The following is a 9,713-nucleotide window of genomic DNA, read 5'->3' on the forward strand; positions in this document are numbered from 1 at the left end:
TTCTGATTCTAAGCTTGTTCCTGTAAAAGTCCAAGTTGCACTCCCATGGAATGTAATAACTAGAAACATCTGAGTGAACAGGGCACCAGCATCCTCCCAACCAGCATCAACATGGAAAGAAAAATGAAAACTAGTCTCCAGTACATGAAGAAGATGAGCAGCACTGTCTGTGTCAGGGTCTCATTTTGATACAGGTTGTGCTTCCAGCATTTCTTAAATATTTGTTTTATGCCTGTGCTATGGTCAAGTGAAAACTCGGGTTGTTACTAAAATGTCACTAAGCAATGTTTCTGAGGACATACATTTGAAAGCTATGTCTAAAAGTACGATTGATTCATAATCCATATATATATATATATATATATCCATATATATATCCATATATATAATCCATGAATATATAAATCCAAAATGTGAAAAAGAACAAAATATGCTCGACGTGTCACTGGCAGACATTCTCCCTGTCTAGTGTCAAACTAACAGGTAAAAGACAAAGAAGGCACATAAGGGAGAAAATAATCTTCTCATACTGTGGAGGGAGGGGAAGGGGAGAATGGGGTAGAGAGGAAATCAAGCCTCTAAACAAAACCCCACATGTACAATGCTCTTAATATGCCAGAGACTATCTATGCATCCATCAATCAATGTACATATAAGGAAACATTTACCAAGAACCAACTAAAACACTAACATATAAAGATAAAACTGGTACATATTTACAGAATAATACTGATATACGACCATGTCCTATATCTACAGAGACAAAAATCGGTTCGGCAATAGAGTAAAATACATTTTATTAGGCTACATGCAATAATTGATAAAACAATCAAGTATTTATCACAGAAATCCTTCTTTGGGTAAAGACAGTATAAACCAGCTTGTCTAACAAAAAGGCATTAATACTATTTACAAACCTGTTTTGCTTGTGTCCTGAGGACTTTGTAGCTACAGCAAAACATCATTACTTCTACTTAGACATGCCTACTATTTTTATTTAATACAATTATTAAGGTTTGGGGAAAGCTGTGTTAATTGAAAAATGCACTCAAACTATTACTCAATTTCTCAATAAAACTCACCAAGAAAAACCTTCTAAAACTTATCACAAAACCACTGAAAAACACCTCTTATTCTTTGTCTGTTAGGATATATGTAAAGTTTTGGGGGATTTTTTTCAAGACAGCTGAAAAATCTGTCCACAACTATAATTATATTATAAATGTCAGTGAAAACAGTTGTTCTCCAAACAGAAGAAAGATACAAAAAGGGAATTCATGTTTATCATGCAAAATGCTTTGAGGTAATATCAGAAGAAACACACTGAAAAGTAATTCCAGTAAAAACACAAGAAGAATAACAGAACATGCAAGCTATAGCAAAAAAAAAAAAAGGAATAGAATTTTTAAAATGTTTACCGAACCTAGTTTTAACTAATTGTTAAGTAAAAGAGCCTTTAGAATATCAAGTAGACACTTAATCACATTAGTTGAAAAATGTAATGAAATAACAGTTAACAAAATTACCAGTTATTACCAGAGCATCACTGCAAAATCAAAGTAAAATAAAGTGGTTTAGTTGCTTGTGTAAAGTTAGATGGAAAACATTTTGTATAAATTTTGTTATTTAGAAACAGTTTAGGCACTGACCCTGTAAAAAGACACTTCTAAACTTGCAAGCTTACAGTGGCTGACTTTCACCTCTGAAGCATTTTGGTCTCATCTAACCATGGCACACTGCAAAAGTGCTTGACATTGAGCAAATTATATTCCATGACATAGTCTGACAATAATCAGCATTTAATTAAAAGTTAAAGAATACAATTTATACAAATAAAGTTACATGACAGTTACATGAAGAATGAAAAAGCTCCCTGTGCAAGATATTATTTCGACTGTTCTGTATATTGGATTACTGTGGGATTAATCGACCTCCTGGGAAGAGCATTGTTAAAACAGTATTTTCATGACAAGGAAAGATGTTTCAAACACACTTGTTACTGAAACATGCACTGAGAGACAACCATTACCAGTAGGTTTTGGACTACTTATACCAAAGAATGGTGAAAACAAACGAAAAAAACACTGCTCATCCTTCAGTTGTACAGATAAAAACGGAGGAGGAACTGAAGAGAGTGTAGGCATGCCAGGAGAAAAAAAAATATTCTTTGTTAAAAAATAAATAAATTGAATTCTACAAAAGGTGCCTGACAAGAAGGTAGCCTTATTCAATAGATAAAGCTGGAAGTTGAGTACAGTACAACTAGCTAGTGCATGAGAAGAAAGACCTATTGCACAAGAGACCTCCTCAGAATTTGGCCCTAGCAGAACTGGAGACAAAACAAAGCTGTGAGCTGAGGTGTCTGGGATATCTAATTGTTTGGGGTTTTTTTCTTTAACTGATAGTTTCTAACATGACAGCAATACATTCAAATCTAAATCAGACTAAAGACAAACTAGATAGCCTGTTGTCTGCTAAATAAATCACATTCTGTGATGTATCCACAACACTGTAAGTAAATCTGAGGCAACAAAAGGCTCGTAACATTTTTTACTAGAGTGAAATTATGCTTAGTGTCTCAAGGTAGGATTAATAATTGCAAATTAATTTCTGCTCTTTCTAGACTAGTAGGCAGAGACATGCAACCCGTAGAGTCACGATAATGTCTGACTCACTTGTCTCCAGTGCAATAAATTTAGATGAGGGATCCTCTGTGCAAATTGAAAACAGGTATCTGATCCAAAAGAAAGTGTCATCATATGAAAAAGCCTGCAGGGCTGTGCCAGGCCACACTGAGTAATGCTCCCTGTGCTATAAATCCGTTTCATACTAAATCCTTCTAAAGCACAAGCATTCCCTTTTTTGCCTACTCTGAGATACCAGATTATATAAGTGACAGGTCAGATAACAAGTGTTATAATTGCCCACACTTACCTTGTATTAAAATTCCAATCAGTGACAAAGTTAGAATCAGGCATTCAGTGAAGGGGTTTTTTTATTTTTAAATTTTTTTACATAAAGGAACAAATCATTACAAAAGTATAACAGAAGAGTTCTAGAAAGCTCAGAGGCTGATCCTGGTAAAGCATGCAAAGTCTCATCTGCATGCCTGAATCTGAAAATATTGGAGGAACAGAGTCTTGCAACGGTTTCTTTAAGTCCTGCTTTCAATGCAACCCATATATTATGGGAGAGGGACCCCTGTCACTGTTCTGTCCAACTTTAATATGTTAAGGAAACTTCTTTGATTTGCAGAAGAAAAAACTAATATTTGAGGTCTCGGCTCTGTAGAGCTTCTCTTGGCACACTAATGGCCAGGTGGAAAATTATCAAAGGAAACTCTCTGTTCCATGCTAGACACTGCCATTATTTAGATGAGACTGAAAGACACTAATATGTATCAGCTAGCTACAGTTCCTAAAGGATTGTATAGCAAATAAGCACAGGCAAAGTACACTGTGATGCACCTCTTCATGCCTCCTGCCTTGAAGATGAGTATAGGAATCAGCAGAGCACCTGAGAGGTCACCTTTCCAGTGCTTTCATGAATTCTAGGCATGATCCACACGTTGATTAAGGTCCTGCTGCATTACCTGAGTGCTTTTTCTTCCTAAATTAAATTTGCATTGCATGAAATGATCAAAACCAGCATGTAGCCCAATAAGGTTCAATGCATGCAAGTGTATGGAAAGCAGGTATGCCTACCAGAACAAGGAGTATAATGGAGAATATAATTTTTCATACATATAAAAATCCCAACAATAATTAAACAATTCAGAAGTCTGGTTTTGTGTGCACTGAGCAGTTCCTCATGCTGAGTGTCACCTTACTCTTCGAGATTCTACAGATCTCCCAAGTGTGTAAAGCTCCACCATTTACCACTGTGAGTATAGACTTTTGATCCAAGGTAGAAGAATTAGACTGCCATTTTCCAGCTTTAGAAATCTGGACAAGTGCACACAGAACTCCCAGTGATAAAGTAAGTGTTAACTCACTAAGAAACAGCTGCTCATTTGGAAACTGAGGAGACTCCAGTCACAGTAGCATATTCAAGACCTGTCTGGATGCCTCCCTGAGCAACCTGTCCTAGGGAACCTGCTTTGGCAGAGGGGTTGGACTTGATGATCTCTGGAGGTCCCTTCCAACCCTTACAATTCTGTGATTCTGTGACTTAAGTCACATTTGACGAACACAATCTGGATTCACTTTCTGCCCTGGCTTACCAGTAAGTTTGTCCAGACATTCAGACATGGAGAACAGGTATCAGTTATGCTGGGACAGGAGAACAAAATTGTTTGGGGTATCCCTAAATATTATACTTCGATCTAGAATTCCAACAGGAACTGAACAAAAGCTAGATATTTTTATTTTGTTAGAGGTACAAACCTGTGTTAACAAAAACATTACTCCTCTCTCCATTCCTTTTCAATAGTTGGGAGCTGGCTGTGGGAACGGCACACTGGCATACTGCCTTTCTTCTCCTAAACTGCATGTCCTCAGACTGCAGGCTGAAGGCACTGGAGCTTTAGTGTCACCAAAAGTAATTGCATAAATGTAATTCCAAATCCTTCATATAGCATCTCTGTCCTTATTATTAAATGAGTGCCTTTCACTAAGGTCAGAATATTAAAATCACACAATATTGAAAATACGACCAGCATTTCGTATGTAGAAATAGCTGTACGCAGTCACCCCAAAAGGGTCTTTGACTCAGCAACTTATATTCGCCAATGACAGTCAAAAAGAACATGAGAAATCAAGAAAAATACAATTGCCGCTTCCTTGAACACTCTTAACACCTTTTAATATTTGAGAGACAGATTACTCAAATCCAAGCTGCAATACTGAAATTATTTCACTTTTGTGAACCTCTCTACTTCCCTATCAAACCAGCAGGAAGTTTTACTATACACAACTGTCTGGCAACGTATTTCCCAGCTCATTATTTCACATCTTTACATTGTCTTATATATATACTATATTACTTGAACATACTATGGACAGATAACTCGAACCAAAAGGGTTTTAATCAAGCACAGCAATGTAAATCAGCAAGATGTTTCCTATTTGAAGCATGAAAACAGTCCTGCTCAGTTACGCACCTGTTCTGTTAACTTAATGCTCAAGTTACTTACACCTTGCAAAACAGATAGTAAAAAAATCCTTACATCTCAAAAAAATCCTCAAGTGAAATGCAAAAGTGGACATTTTCTTAGTTATGTTTATATATATTGGTTTATTTAATCTTGATCGGTGGGCTGTCTTTTTTTTTATTAAAATAAATGGATGTGCAGGTTTGCCGCTGAAATATTGCAACATCAGGGTATTAGAAATTAAAACTGAAATAGACTATTAGCTTACCAGAAATAACAGTGACTGCCTTTGCCTTAGCTGAAAGGTGGACCAAAAAAGTTACAAACCAAAAAAGGAACATGGTTTTGATCAAATTGTGAGCAAGGTCTCTTGTATGTGACCCTTTTTTTTAAATCTAAAAACGTCCTTTAGGCAGTCCTATAAAATATAAAATTCTTTAATAAAAGATTACAGCCTTTAACTATAAGCTGAGCTATAATAAAATGTACATGGCTTTTAATGTGGATCTCTCAGCATCCACTTTGATATTTTAAATCACAGATTTTAAGACTGTAGAACTCGCAAAGTGAAAATAAGTTCACGTTATATAATACCATTACTATACATATTCAGTATTAAAGGAATCACAATGTTCCTGGGTTGGCTGAAATATAAGTGCCATCTATGCAAGCTGTAGAAAGTTAAAGGAGTTTAGAATAATAGAAATATTAATTATAACACATGTTGGAAAGGGGCACCAAAAATTGCATAGTACACAAGCAGGTCCTGAGGTCTGGCAGCTTGGAAAATCTAAAACGTATTCATAGGGGATTGATTCTTTCTTTTTCCTGAGGAAATACCAAGGGAGGAGATGCAGATCTGGTACTCCAACATCACCAATGTTTTCCATTCAATAACAGATGTCCAATGATACTGGAATAAATTACCCTAGTGCTGCATTAAGGTGTAACAGATTCAGGTCTAACTTACATTAGCCTGTCATCAAGTATAACTTTAAAGTGTTTTGCAGTTACATGGCACTAATGTTTTATCAGGATGTTTACAAGCACTGAGTAAATTCATATTCATATCACTAGAATTCTGGATTTAGCTTGGTGTCATGTACAATTTATCTGAAAGTAAATGTGATCTGTTTGGCTGGATAGGATGTGGCTGGGCAATACTTTTTTCCACCACATGTGCCTCATTCTGCTGACAAGGAGCTTACTCTGCTGCTTCTTCTCAGGGTCTTTGAATTCTTACAGTTTGTTTCATTTGCATTTAGTGCTTTTTGAATGAAGGCACTTTATAAAAAGAAAAATTCTCCTGGCTTACCTTTGAAAATAAGCAAAAATCCAATTACAACTTTAAGGGTAAGAACTTCAGGCTGTATCATTTCCTAAGCAAATGGGCAAATGGTGATTTTGCACTTGTACACGAGGCATTAGCTCAGTCACACAAATGCAGCGCCATTATGAAGCCTCCTATCAAGTAGTTAGATACCATTATACATCTGCTGCTCAATATCCCTGTTAAAAAACCTTGGCTCTTTCAGAGCTTTGCACATCTGATTTTGTTATAGCACATTTCCCAGAATGATTGAAACTGAACCTTAATATATACAGGAGAAATCAGAAAAGATACAGATATGCTGCAAGCCTAGAACTGTCAGTTCAGAACTTAAATTTTTTGACTTACTCAATGCAAGATGAAAGCTGTGTCTTTTTTTCTGTCTCTATAGCATCGTAACCAATGACATGTACCTGTAGACAGTGACAGCACAGGGCACCATCCTTGACAATTCAACAGATTCCTTACTGTTCTTACACTGGGAAAATTTCTGCTTATGTGAATTTATCAAACTTATAAATTGAATTATAAACTGAAAAAAAGTCTAAAGAGTATGTTTTTAATAATCGTGACTCCTACAAAAAATAAACTGACATAATCCCATTGAGGAAGTTATCAACATAACATATATATTTACCTCAATTTCACAGTTAATTTGGTTCCACAGTGACATTCCAAAATGTCCTAATGAGACTTCTCAGTGAATTTAAATTTCCAGAAAACAAAGCAAAACATGTTACTGGCATAAGATCCTGTGTATCCAAATCAATCTGTAGGGATCCAGAAAAAAATCAGAACTTTCAGGGAAGCCTCAGTTAGGCTTCAGTATTTTCTACAGAAAGCTTTCACAATTATTTGTTATTTTATACAGTGTTTTCCCATCTATCACTGTGTTTGAGAATGTTTGAGACAGCTGCTGATCTTAATTGAATATTTGGCAGAAACTAAAAATCAAAGCATATTACTGAAGGAGTCTGAGTAACTTTCGTTCACATATGCTCATTAGAAGGAAAGACGACTGCCTCTCCAAAACTGGAATGCCTGAGAAAAAGTGGATATGCCAGCATCTGCCTATAGCACACTATGTATGATTAACTCCATTGACGGCGATTTTTGCTACTTTAGGAGAATACAAATCAACAAAAGAAAAGAATTTTCAGTCCTTATAATTTGCAAAAACCCTTGCCTTTATACCAAACAGTTTCCCACTGTGAGTTTTGTACTGATATTTCTTTGTGGGTCATAAGGTATCCATTTACATACAGTATGAACAATCAAAGCATTTAATTTCCACCTCGTTGCCTTAACTAATTTATCAGTCTTTATAAATACTATTAACATCTGATCTGTAATTCAGACCTCAAACTGTGTACTGCCTTTAATGTGGATCTTTCCCTAGTCACATCACTAAGATATTTTAATCTCAGCCTGATATATAACTGAGATATTTTAATCTCAGTCCATCTTCCTACACAAATTTTTTAAAGATATGGCTTTCTTCTGTGGCCGAACAGATGAAATTGGCACCTTTGCCTTGTATGTAATGTATTTCAATCTTCACTTGTCAGCCTTGACCTTCTCAATTTAAGACTATAGATATACACTCAAAATACTGCACAAAACCCAGTTTTCCTTAATAATTACATGTATCCTGTCAGCTCTGTTTTCCTTCAATGGCTTTCTCTTTTCTCTCAAATTCAAATTTGTCTTTGTGTATCAACATCTCCTGTGTGCACCACTAATATGCCACATCCTCCTTTTCCTCAATAGTTCTCTATCTGTTAATTTCCAAAAGACTTTCAGCACTACCCTTTGGAGGCAAGTTTTAGAGTTAGAAGGACAAATTTCTTAGAACCACCTCACTATCACAAGAGCAACAGAAATTTATGAAATTTATGGAGCTTTTGCTCATGACAAAACTTTCCTAAACATATGACCCTATTTCTTTGTTGTAGGTAGCACTAATCCGATCACAAATTTTTTTTTCTTCCCATATCAAGGACTTTTAAAACTTCCAGCGCTGCATGTTCAATCTTACTCCAGACAGTGAACAGACACATGGTTATAAGAGAATATGGACATGCTAGGAAAATCAAGCTTTAAATAGTTTTTTCTTCTATTGTGCACTGTGGATTCCCATAATAATTTCAAATTTGAACAGTTTTTCATTCAGAAACCTCCACGTCACATCAGCCAATTTTCCGAACTCCTCTTTTTCCATGTATTTTTCATTCAAACCAAAGATACGTCCCAGCCGTTCTCAGCAGAAAACATTTAGACCCACGTATGAATTTCTAATTCTTAGGTGACCTAAAAAGACAACATGAAATCACCATGTCTGACAATTCACAGTAAACCACTTAAGTCATTTATCATCAACATCTTTCAGAGAGATTTCCAGTACATTTTAATGAGGTCCTTAATCAGGTTACCCCAAGATGTTTAACTGAAAGATGTACTGAGGCCCTGTGCTTCTCTACATCAGTAGTTGTGTTTACCTTTTCTGCTGTTCATAGACTCAATCTTCTAAGCTTTCATCCTATACTTTAAAAGCCAGATTTGTTTTTAAAATCATTGTTTTCACAGTAACCAGAAATCTTAAATTAATTCTTGCTTCATTTGGAAATAGACACAAAATTCCCATTTTCCTCCTCTATTGCAGCTTCTTACAACACTAAAACTTCGCAAAAATAGAGTACTTGTATTTCAACAGCCCTAGACTCTCCTTTCACTTAATCTTACTGTTACTTACACTTTCCTTATTATTTCAATGTTACCACTATATTTACCACACCCAATTTACCACTCTCTGCCTTGTTTAGCACCTCATGGGCTGCTTCTCAGAAAAGCATAAAATGTCAGAGCACTGCGATTTGTCACGCATGTTGGAGGCATTTAAATATGTAACTTAGTTTGTAGTATGCAATGTTGAGATATCAGTATCAAAACAAGTTTTTTCTCTTTAATAAATGCCTAACGAGATTCAGTTTCCCATTTAGCACCGTAATAGTCATTGCTCAACTAGTACTTCGCAGTGGAAAGTCAAAACTGGAAATTGTCCCCAGCTAACAACGTTGATGTTCATATAATTAACATTTTACTAGGTCCTTTTCAAAAATGCCCTGCAACTCTCTTGTGCAGACGTTCCCAAGAGATTTATGTAGCCCCACTTAAGGCAACATGTAATTAGGCAGAATTTAAAAGGTCCCACTGGCCACTTGAAGCATTATGTTAGCTTCAAAAAGAAAACTGAAGCCACTTAACGCTATATTGTTTAGTTTGGGGACTAAG

Source organism: Gallinula chloropus, assembly GCF_964237585.1.
Source record: "Gallinula chloropus genome assembly, chromosome: 21".
Lineage (NCBI taxonomy): Eukaryota > Metazoa > Chordata > Aves > Gruiformes > Rallidae > Gallinula > Gallinula chloropus.